General features: G+C 38.9%; 1 pseudogene; it reads left to right on the forward strand.

Moving 5' to 3' along the window:
- The first annotated feature begins 10588 nt into the window (after positions 1-10588).
- LOC130037135 (uncharacterized) lies at positions 10589-10685 on the forward strand (annotated as a pseudogene).
- Positions 10686-12742: the final 2057 nt, after the last annotated feature.

Here is a 12742-nt window from a genome sequence, read left to right on the forward strand (position 1 = left end):
CTGTTTTAATTATTAAAGTAAATTTAAAAATTAGAATCATACTTGGCAAAGCATAGAAACACAGCAAAAAGTAGATCGTATATATCTTATTTGAAAATTTGTAACTGTAACACTTTGTCATTTTCCATTTCGAAGGATGAGATTAATCCATACAGTAGATTTGCTCACTCACAATGCTACATTCTCTCCTGGATGCTTATTTAAAAATACTTGCCAATGTTCCTGTTTCCAAATGTTTTGAGTACTACAGTCCTGTTTGCTATTGTTAGACCTTTCTCTTGTTTTATTTTGTTTTGTTTTGTTTTATTAAAACAACATGAGTTACAGTTGTGGACTTAAAAGTTGTGTGCTTGGGTTTCAGTTATACAATGATTGAGTACCCACCACAACACCAGAGCCCATTCTTCACCCTTACCATTCCCAGTATCCCTCACACCCCCTATCCCCCATCCTGCCCTGCCTTTGCGGCAGGGCACTCCCTTTTCTTCTATCTCTCCTTTTTGGTGCTATAATCTATAGGAGAGACTTAGGGTGGCAATCATGTTCTGTCTATAGACTGCTGTCAGCATGCATCTCCCATTCTGGGTGGATCTTCTCAACGACCTTTTTTTGGTGCTCCCTTCTCTATCTGAGCTGCCTTTACCCCTAGAGTGTGAGGCTGGTACCTAAGCCATGGAGTGAAGAACCTGGTATTTATCACAGCTGTTCTTGGTGTTATTCTCTTAGTTTGCTACTTTATGTTATCCAGTTGAATGCAGTCTTTCTATATGTGTCCCTCTCTTTCTGACTCATTTCACTTAGCATAATATTTTCCATACAGTACCACTTGTAAGTAAATTTCATGACTTCATTTTTTTCTAACTGCTACATAGTACTCCACTGTGTACATGTACCAACGTTTCTGTAACCAGTCATCTATTCTCAGGCAATCGGGTTTTTTTCCATATTCTAGCTATTGTAAATAGTACTGCAATGAAAAAATAAGTGCAGGGGTCACTTGGACTATACTTTTTTGCTTCTCCGAGGTATATTCTCAGGAGTGGTATTGCTGGGTCAAATGGGAGCTCAAATTCTAATTTTGTGAGAATCATCTCTACTGTTTTCCGAAAGGGTTGAGCCAGTCAGCATTACCACCAGCAGTGAAGGAGGGTCCCTTTGTCGCCACATCATGCCAACAAAGGTTGCATTTGTTTTTTTGAATGTGGGCCAGTGTCTGTGGTGTGAAATGATATCTCATTGTTGTTTTGATCAGCATCTCCCTGATGATTAAAGATGTAGAGCATTTTCTCATGTGCCTTTTAGCCATTCGGATTTCTTCGTTGATTAAGTCTCTGTTGATTTCGTTGCCCCACTTTTTGTTGGGGTTGGATGTTTTCTTCTTGTGGAGTTCAATCAGTACTTTGTATATATATGATATCAACCCATTCTCAGATGTGTATTTGGAGAATATCCTTCCTCATTCTGTAGACTATCTCTGTATTTTAGTCATTGTTTCTTTTGAGGTGCAGAAGCTTCTTAGTTTAAGATATTCCCACTTGCTTGGCCAGTGACGTGACATCCTTGAAGATACCATTAGCTTCAATGTCATGGAGGGTTTTGCCAACTTTGTCTTCAAAGTACCTTATGGGTTCCGGTCTGATGTTTAGGTCTTTGATCCATTTTCATCTTACTTTTGTACATTGTGTTAGGCAGAGATCGAAGCCCAGTAGTTTGCATGTAGTCATCCAGTTTTGCCAGCACCATTTGTTGAAAAGACTTTCCTTACTCCACTTCGCATTTCTTGCCCCTTTTTCAAAGATTAGATGGTCATATGTTTGAGGGGAGATGTCAGTATATTCAACCCCGTTCCATAGCTCTGCAGCTCTACCTTTGTTCCAGTATCATGCTGTTTTAATTATTACTACTTTTAGTAAAGTTTGCGTTTCGGGAGGTTAATTCCTCCCATTTTCTTTTAACCAAGAATTGCTTTAGCTCTTCGTGGGGGGCTTATTGTTCCATATAAATTTCAGCAGAGTTTGCTCCAATTCTTTGAAGAATGTCATGCATAACCTAATAGGGATCGCATTGAATTTGTACAGTGCTTTTGGATGTATTGCCATTTTGACAATATAAATTCTCCAGATCCATGAACAGGGGATGTTTTTCCATTTCCTCGCTTCCTCTTTTATTTCAAGAAGCAGCGTTTTGTAGTTTTCTTTGTACAGTTCCTCTACTTCATTAGTTAAACTAATTCCTATGTAGTTGATTTTCTGGCACACAATTGTGAATGTGATTGTTTTCATCTTGTCATTTTCTTCTCTCTCAGTATTTGTGTATAGTAAAGCCATGGACTTTTAGGTATTTATTTTATACCTGTAAATTTACTCTCGAGTCTATCATTTCTAGGAGTTTCTTGGTAGAGTTTTTAGGGTTCTTTAAGTATAGTATCATATCATTTGCGAATAGTGAGAGCTTGATTTCTTCCTTTCCCATTTGGATGGCCTTAATCTCTTTTGCTTGCCTAATTGCTATTGCTAGTATTTCCAGTACTATGTTCAACAGCAGTTGAGAGAGTCGGAATCCTTATCTCGATGCTGATCTTAGGGTGAACGCTCTCAGATTTTCCCCATTGAGGATGATGCTTGCTGTATGCTTGTGGTAGCTGGCTTTAACTATATTGGGGTAAGTCCCCTCTATCCCCAATTTGGCGAGGGTTTTCATCATAAACGGATGCTGGATCTTCTCAATTGCTTTCTCTACATCTATTGATATGATCATATGATTTTTATCTTTTGTTGATATGATGGATTATGTTGATTGATTTCCGAATGTTAAACCATCCTTGCATCCCCGGGATGAATCCCACTTGGTCATGGTGTATGATCTTTTTGATGAGCTGTTGAGTTCTCTTTGCTAGTATTTTGTTCAGAATCTTCTCCTCCGTGTTCATCAGTGATATCGGCCTGTAGTTTTCTTCTCTCGTGGTGTCTTTGTTTCCATTTGGTATTAGAGAGATATGGGATTCATAGAAACTGTTTGGGAGAGTTTCTGTTTTTTCAATTTCCTGGAAAAGTTTGAGAAGGACGGGCAGTAGATCCTCTTTAAATGTTTGGAAAAATTCGGTAGTGAATCCATCTGGACCTGGGCTTTTGTTTTTGGGAAGAATTTTGATTACTGTTTCAATTTCATTTTTATGACTAGGTCTATTCAGGTATTTTATATCCTCTTGACTCATTTTTGGGAGATTATAGGAATCCAGGAATTTATCCATTTCTTCTAACTTCTCTTTTTTCTTGGCATACAGACTTTCAAAGTAGTCTCTGATGATCTTTTGAATTTCTTTGGTTTCCATTGTGATATCTCCATTTTTATTTCTGATTCGGTTTATTAGTTTTCTCTCTCTCTGTTTCTTTGTGAGTGTTGCTAGTGGTTTATCTATCTTGTTTATTTTCTCAAAGAACCAGCCCTTGGTTTCATTGATCTTTCGGATTGTTTCTTAGGTTTCCATGTCGTTGATTTCTGCTCTAAGTTTTATGATCTCTTTCCTTCTGCCCGATGTAGGCTCCTTTTCTTGATCCTTTTATAAGAACTTGAGCTGTGAAATAAGTTGCTTAAGTGCATCTTTTCTTCCATCCGTAGATATGCTTGCAGAGCTATGAATTTTCCCCTTAATAGGGGTTTAGCTGCATCCCATAAGCTCTGGTAGTTCGTGTCTTCGTTCTCATTTGTTTCCAGGTATCATTTGATTTCTTCCTTGACGTCCTTCCTGACCCACACATTGTTCAGCAGTGACTTGTTTAGTTTCCAGGTGTTCGATTTGGTTGTCCGTGTCTGTGTGTGATTCACATCTATCCTCAGTGCATCATGGTCTGAAAAGATTGTTGATACTCTTTCTATCTTCCTGATTCTATTGAGGTATGTTTTGTGGCCTAGCACATAGTCGATTTTGGAAAATGTTCCAGGAGCACTGGAGAAGAAAGTGTATTCTTTCTTTGGGGCGTGTAAAGCCCTGTATAGGTCTATAAGTCCTTTCTCTTCTATTTCTTCATTCAAAGCCAATGTTTCCTTGCTGAGTTTTGTTCTTCTTGATCTATCCAGAGGTGATAAGGTGATGTTGAAGTCTCCATTTACTATTGTGTTGCTAGCACTGTCCTCTTTAAAATCTGTTAGCAGTTGTTTTAAGTATCTAGCTGCTCCTTCATTAGGTACTTATACATTTAAGAGTATGATTTCTTCCTGTTGTATGTATCCCTTGATGAAGAGAAAGTGGCCTTCGCTGTCCCTTCTAATCTTTTTCAGCCTGACATTAATGTTGTCGGATACTAGTGTGGCCATCCCAGCTTTTGTGAAGGAGCTGTTTGCTTGCAGGATTGTTTTCCATCCTTTCACTTTGAGTCTGTGTTTGCTCTGATTGTTCAGATGAGTTTCTTGTAGAACGCAGAATGCTGGTTTCAGTTTCTGGATCCATTTTGCCACTCTGTCCTCTTAGTAGGTGCATTTAGACATTGACATTAAGGGAGAGTATTGTCATAGGGTTTTGTGCCATCTTCCTGTAGGAGTTGTTTGTGTTTACACGTGTTTTTCTTCTTTTCTTACAGGAGCCCCTTTAGTTCTTCTTTTAGATTTGGTTTTGAGTGTATGAAGTTGCTGAGTTTGTGTTTATCTAAAAAGTGGTGTATCGTTCCATCGAATTTGAGTGAGAGTTTTGCTGGATAGAGTATTCTCGGTGAGGCGTTCATTTCTTTGAATTTTTTCACTATATACAACCATTGCCTTCGGCTTTGAGGGTTTCCACTGATAGGTCTGCTGTGAATCTAAGGGGTGCTCCTTTGTATGTAATTTCCTTCTTTGACCTTGCTGCTTGTAATATTGTGTCTCTGTCCACAGCATCCATCGTTCTGACTATGATATGCTTGGAGTGTTTTTTCTGGGGTCTCCTTTAGCTGGTACCCTTCTGGCTCCTTGGATCTGGATGTCTGCTTTCCTTAACTCTGGGAGCTTTTCAGCAATGGTTTCTTTTACTCTAGCTTTTTCATTGGGGTTGAGGTCTTTTCCTATTGTTTGTTCTTCCCAGTGGGATTTCTGTTGCTCATCTTCAAGCTCGCTGATCCTCTGTTCAGCTGCACTTATCCTATTGCTAAGGGCACTTACTAACTTTTTAATTTCATCCACTGAATCCTTTATTTGTGACTCTTCTTTTTGTAGCTTTTTAAAATTCTGTTCTCTTTTCTTCCTGTATTTTCTTGGCTCTCTTTTCTATTGTTTTTTCATTTCTTCTTTTAGTCTTTGGATATCTATTCCATTGATTCTTTGAGTAGGTCCTTGAACACCCTCTGCATTTTATCCTGGAATTCTTTATCAAAGAGAGTGCAATTGTGGAAAACCTCGGTTGAGGATTCGGGATTCTTTTCTTCATATTCTCCTTGTGGTGGAGATTTGCGCTTTGGAGGAGGTACTTTTTAGTTTTGAGCTTGTACAGCACATTTCATACAGGTCTTTTGTTATAAATGGAGTAGGCGAGTGGGATGTTGTTGTATTCTAGTAGAGGTGGTCAGAAATTTTTAGTCGGTATTAGGCGACAAAGTGAGAGATGAAAGTCCTGAGAGCCCAGATTGGGAAATATAACTGGGGCTGGACACCCAGGAGAAGGCCACGCCCACTTCTGGGAGGAAACGCTCCCTATATGGTGGTCACGCCCCTGGCCCATCCCAGGGTCACTCCCACCCAGGATCCTGGAATGTAGGAGGAGCAATGAAAAATCCCATGGAGCTGCCTCAGGTGTCCCCTGCAGGAGGGTGTCCAGTTCTGCAGGAAAAGGTGAGGGGCTGGGGGTGAGGAGTGGAGGAGTGTTGAACCTGGCTTGTGCTCCCTCTACCCACCTGGAGGGGAGGGATGATTAGGTGATGGATAGTCCAAAGGAGCTGCTGCAGGTGTTGTCCGCAGGTGTACCCCTGTGGAGGGTGTCGAGTTCAGCGGGAAAAGGCACGGGGCTCTTGTTTTATTTTTACTTTATGTTCCAATCTTAATGGTATCACCAGCTACTCAGTCAACCTAGCTAAACCCTAAAGTCTCTTCCACTTTCTCCTGCACAAGTCTCTGCTTTCTGACAAAAGGGAGGACCTCAGAATGATGACATAAATCTAATACCCAGGGCTGCAAGAGATAGTGTAGTGCTTATGGAACTTGTCTCACATGCACTCAATTTGACTCCCAGCACCACCTGATTGCCAGAGTATCAAAGGCTGTATAGCCTCAGAGGACCCCAAGCACCATGGCCACGTTTTCTGAAAATTGTCTGTGGGGCCCCCACACCTCCTGAGCATTGCTTTAGAGACTCTCCCAGCAACCAAAAAATATGTAGTGCCCCAGAAACATGTACTTGTCTTAATTAGGGAGCCTCACTTGAGGTGAGGTTCATAAGGAAATATTCCATGAAAACATAAATCAAAGAGCAGGGGAGACAGTGTAAATCATGTGAGTACAGATCATATATTTGGTGAAATGTGTTAAGATTCAGATGCCCTAGTCTTCGCACCAGGGATATTCCTTCAAAAATGCCCCAATATACTGGAAAGGTTCTAGAACATTAGATGACTGAAACTCAATTATGAGCAACTTTGTAACTTTGTATCTCTTGGTAATTCTAATCGTTAAAGTAAATTTTAAATACACCCATCAAAGTTACCTTTTTACCACTAAATGGGAAAGATACTTTCTAATACTTATCCTCACCAAAAGCTCAACAGAGTGTGACACTTGCCAGGAAATGTCCTCCCTTGCATTTTTCTCATGATACTTATTAGTACTTCACTCTTCTGTTTCTTCCCTTTACTCATGCCAAATCTTCCCATCTCCCTTGCAAGCTCCTGAAACATTATCCATTCAACATTGATGCACTTTGCCACTGCTCCTCTTGACGTTTTGTCCATGAACTGATTCTAAAACATAACATAGCTGAAATTACAGTATTCATGCCAAAGACAGTCATTGATATATCTTTGGGTTTAGCTTTCTACAAGCTATTGGCACACAGGTGAGTAACATTTTTTTTTCCTACAGAGAACACAAAAATAGATATGCTGGGTTTTAAAGTTTCATCAGTATTCTGAGGTACAAATGAAGGATATATATTTTTAATGTTTTATTGAATATCTGTGAGATAGACCATTGCAAATCTATTCATAATTTGCTTCCAGTCATACAACGATCCAACATCAGTCCCTCCTCTAGTGTACATTTCCCAAAACCAATATTCCTGGTTCCCTAAAACCATCCCCCAACACCCTACCCCAACCCCCAGTGTGTCTCTATAGCAGGCTTTTTAATTCTTTCTCTCTGTCTCCTTTTTATTTTGTGCATTAAGGGTCTCGTACAGGTACTAAGAGGTCATCATGTTTGTTCAAGGAATTTAGCATTTTTATCAGGAAGGTAAGCTTGGAGTAGCTTTGAGGTATGGAAATGACTGCTGAGGCTTCCGTAAGTACAGGGCAGTGGGGGTGGGATGCCCATCCTGCCCAGAGAAAGCCTGGAGATTTCAGTCACAAAACCCGCATATCCGAATTTTCAGCTGTTATATTTCAGTGAGAGCCATCCTTAGACGATGGAAACCAGAGGAGAGCATGGTGGCGATTTTGGATTGTGGGAGCTAGTGGCTGCACTGGGTTCTGGTTGGGTGGGCACCAAACTAACCTGCCTCCCTCTGATTTACCCTAGTGTCTTCAGCCTTTTGCAGGTCCAAGGTTAACTGTGGCTGTTGATATCTTCCAGATATGTCTATGGGTCTCTGAAACAAGACCAATCCATTAGCTTGTATAGCTGAGCCTGGGGTGGTTTGTTAACATGGCTCCCACATATCTTTCGGGAATTTAATTTCTCGGGAAACGTAGTCCTGAGTTGTTGGGAGCCAGCCAGAGGCACAGTGGCCATTTGAGGTTATCGGGAAGCATGAAGACACCATCAGACTGTTGATGCACTCACCTGAGGGTACAGGTTGACTTCCTGCAGGCACTGCACAACCAGACTACAAACATTCATTGAATGAATTAAGGAATAATCAACATTTTCAAAATGTGTCTCTTTATTGCATTTTAGAAGGGTAACTTCTAACAGGAAAATAATCTTCATGGTATAATCAAGACCTACAATTTATTCTTAATATATTTAATAAAAGCTACACATTTTGAAATTTATACAAAGAAATTCTTTTAAATTATCTGTCTTTATAATTTACTTGTAAATTACTAAGATATCACTGTTTCTTCCACCGTTCTTAGCATAGAAATTTACAGACAGAATGTGCTAAGTAAAAATTCATTTTGGCACTTCTCTTCAATGTAGTACTGGAAGTACTTGGAAGAGAAAATAGATAAGAAAAAAATATTAAGGGTTTTTCATGTATGAAATTTAGAAATAATCTCTCACTATTCACAGAAGATATCATACTATATTCAGGGAATACTAAAATCTCTACGAAAATCTCCCAGAGACAATAGACATTTATAGTAAAATTGCAGGCTATAAACTCAATACCCAAAAGTCTATGGCTTTTTTTTATGCAAGTAATGAGAGAGAAGAAAATGACATGAAAAAGCAATCCCATTCACAATCGTGCCGCAGAAAATCAAGAACCTTGGAATCAGCTTAACTAAAGAGGTAAAGGACCTATACATCAGGAAATTAAAAAAGACAGGAGGAAATGGAAACATATATACTGCATATGGAATGGGAGATTTAACATTGTCAAAATGGCAATTCTTCACGAAGCATTGTAAAAATTCAACTTGATCCTTATAAAGATACCCATGACATTCTTCAAAGAAATTGATCAAGCACTCCTGAAATTCACATGGAACAACAAACGCACACGAATAGCTAAAGCAATTCTTGGGGAAAAGACAATGGAGGCATCACCTTCCCCAACCTCAAAATCTACTACAAACGATAATAATGAGAACAGAATGGTACTGGAACAAAGGCAGAGCTGCAGACCAATGGAAAAGGATTGAATATACTGACACACACCCTCAAATATATAATCATCTAATCTTTGATAAGGGAGCAAGAAATGTGAAGTGGATCAAGAGAGTCCTTCTGAACAAACGGTGCAGAAAAAACTTGACAGATACATGCAAAAAAAAAATGGCTCAGACCTCTACCTAACACCATACACAAAAGTCAGATAAAAATGTTTCAAAGGCCTCAACATCAGACCAGAATCCCTCAGGCTCATTGATGACAAGGTCGGCAAATCCCTCCACAACATTGAAGCTAAAGGTATCTTCAAATATAACACGCCACTTGCCAAGCAACTGGAAACAGAGATAAACAAAGGGAACTATCTTAAATTAAGCAGCTTCTGTACCTCAAAAGAAACAGTGACCAGAAACAAAGACTCCGCCATGCGGGCAAAATACTCACAGAAGCCTACCAGGTTCTCTGAGAGTGAGAACTGGACTATCAGAGTTGCTGTCTTCTAAATAAGATCCAGTCTCTGGATGTTGGCCATTGATGGCATTACATGGATCCAGGAGCAGTTCGTGGTTGTAGCACTTAATTATTAGAAGATGGGGGATTTGGAAGGAGGGGGCACAGTCTTGATCTGAGCAGCCATGGAGTTCTCATCCCCCGGTCCCGCACATCTGGGTTCCTCTTCCAGTTCCTTCATGCAAGAGGCTCCTACAAGCTTGGGAAGGGTGGTATTAAGCGTAGCTATGGCTGGTTGCAGAGGTCTTCAGCTGCCGGGGCTCTAATCAGGGCGGTGAGGGAAACTCACCCCCGGCACCTCCAAGGGGCCTCGGTGACGAAAGCCAGGTGCGAGGTCAGGACACTGTCGTTTTAGACATATTTGGAATTAATTTTAGATTGAAAAGTACACATCATTCAAAATACTTATGTGCTTAGCAATAAATTACTACACACTTGTTCAATCACCTCAGAGACCCCACTCTGCTCAGAGAACTAAATTTTTAATTACAGGTCTGTTTGGCCCATGTGTCATGACTGACAATCACTATCAGTAGATATGAAACTCACTACACACAAAGATGCACACAGGTTACTTTGAGTCATCTATGTTGTTAATATGAGTTGGCCATTAAACTTCACTGAGACCCTTTGTTCTGTCCTTTATAGGAGTCTCATGAGTCTCACCTTCCGTTCAAGTTGAACTTGTAATAAGGTGGAATGAAATCATCAATATGATCCTCACCTCATCCTTCAGGAGAAAAATCCTACATACATTCAAGGTGGTCAAAGTGCAGACAACACCATTCACCTTTTCCTGGAGGTGTACACAGGACTGAGGTGAGAACAGCAAAAGGCTCTATTTTAATGTCCTTAATGAAGGATTCAGGGAACAACATTAAACAAACTCATATACCATCTTCCAAAAGAATTATTTTGTAAAACTGATGCCTAGGGTATTGTAAACGATAATATAGTAAAAACCATATTTTTATTTCTGGGACATTAAAATTCTAAATCTATTTATTATTCATGCTGCTTTGAAATACATTCCTTGATTAGGAATCATTGTCTGCCATAGGAGTGAGGAAGGACAACACTCAAAGTAATAAGAAGCGAAAAATATGGAAAAATTTACTCCTACTAGGTTTGGTAACACATATACTAAAATTGAAATGATACAATGATGAGCATGGTCCTTGCACAGAGATAAAATGCAAACTTGTAAAGCATTCCATATTTTTGTTGCAAGAAGAATTAACAAGTATACTTTAAGCTAAGACAATCCCCACAAGTACAAAAATTATACATAAAGAGAGCACAAATCCCCAAAACAACAATCTCTTTCAATGTCAATGGATGAAATGTGCCAATTCAGAGGCACAGAATAGGAAGATGAATTAGAAAATTGAACCCAACATTCTGCTGCCTGCAAGAAACATGTCTGAACAATCAAAGCACCCATGGACTAAAAGTAAAAGGCTGGGAAACAAGTTTTCAAGAAAATATCACCTCCGCAAAGCTGGAGTGGCCATACTAGTATCAGACCACATGGACTTCAAGCTAAAGGTTATCAGAGACAGTGAATGTCATTTCTTAATGATCATGGGATATGTACATCAGAAAAAACTCACCCTCCTCAATGTATATGATCCTAATGACAGACCAGCAAAATACTTTAAAACAATTTCTAATAGACTTATAGAAAAACATTGATAGTAACACAATACTAGTAGGAGATTTCAACACTTCTTTGTCACTTCTCGATAGATCAAACAGACTGAAGCTCAGCAAGGAAATATTTTCTTTAAGGGAAGTAATGAACAACCGTTGGCTTAGGGAAGAAATCAAAGAGGAAATTAAAAATTTCCATAAACAAATGAGAATGAGGACACGAGCTACCAGAACTTGTGGGACACAGCAAAAGCAGTGTTAAGAGGAAAGATTATAGCTCTGCCAGAATTCATCAGGAAGAAAGAAAGGGCCTACCTGAATAAATTAGAGCTCAAGATTTGGAAAATAACCAATAAAAGTAGTCCAAACTAGGCTGGAGGAAGGAAATAATAAAACTTGTACCAGACATCAATGAGCTAGAATCCCAAAATACAATCCAGAAGACCAATAAGAACAAAAACTGGTTCTTTGAGAAAATAAATAAGATCAATAAACCATGAGAAGCCTCTCAAAGAAACAAAGAGAAAGAATTCTAATAAATCGAATCAGAAATGCAAAGGGGAGTATCCTAATAGAAAGTACAGAAATCCATAGGATCATCAGAGATTATTTTGAGAATCTTTGCAGCAGGAAATGAGAGAATCTTGAATAAATTGATAAATTATTGGATTCCAATTACCTCCCAAGGCTGAACCAAGAAGATTTGGAATACTTGAACCTATCACTAACAAGGAAATTGAAATGATGGTCAAAATTATACCCCCAAACAGAATCCAGGGCCCAGATGGATTCAATAGTGAACTATTTCAAACCTTTAAAGAGGAACTGCTTCCAACATTTTTAAGATTTTCCAGGAAATTGAAGAAACATAAATACTCCCAAATAGTTTCTATGAGGCAAAGATCACCCTAATACTCAAATCGACAGAGACACCACAAAAACAGAAAATTGCAGACCTTTTTCCTTTGTGAATACAGATACAAAAATTTTCAAGAAAATACCAGCAAAGAGAATCTAGAAACTCAACAAAAGATCACACACTATGACCAAGTAGGTTTCGCTTGGGGATGCAAGGATGGCTTAACATTCTCTAGTCAATCAACAGAATACACCATCTCAATAAAATAAAGATAAAAGTCATATGATCATATCAATAGATGTAGATAAAGCATTTGATGAGATCCAGCACCCATTCATGATGAAAAACTCTCAACAAAATGGGAGTTGAAAGTACTTTCCTCAATATAGTCAAAGCAAATTACCACAAACCCACAGCAAGTAATATTCTCAACGGGGAAAAACCAAAGGCTTGGAGCAGAAATCAATGAAATAGAATTCCAGAATACAATCAGGCATAAAACAAGTTACCCACTCTCACCACTCCTATTCAACATAGTACTTGAACTACTTGCCATATGATTTCGTTAAAAAAAAGATATCAAGGGCATCCATATAAAAAAGGAAGAACTCAAGCTTTTACTATTTAGAGATAACATGATACTATACTTAGAAAATCCCAAAGAATCTCCAAAAAAGCTCCTGGGAACAATAGATTTGTTTAGTAAAGTAGCATATTACAAAATCAATATCTGGTACGCCATGGCTTTCCCATATATTAATAATGAAA

Source organism: Sorex fumeus, unplaced genomic scaffold, assembly GCF_029834395.1.
Source record: "Sorex fumeus unplaced genomic scaffold, SorFum_2.1 ptg000070l, whole genome shotgun sequence".
NCBI lineage: Eukaryota > Metazoa > Chordata > Mammalia > Eulipotyphla > Soricidae > Sorex > Sorex fumeus.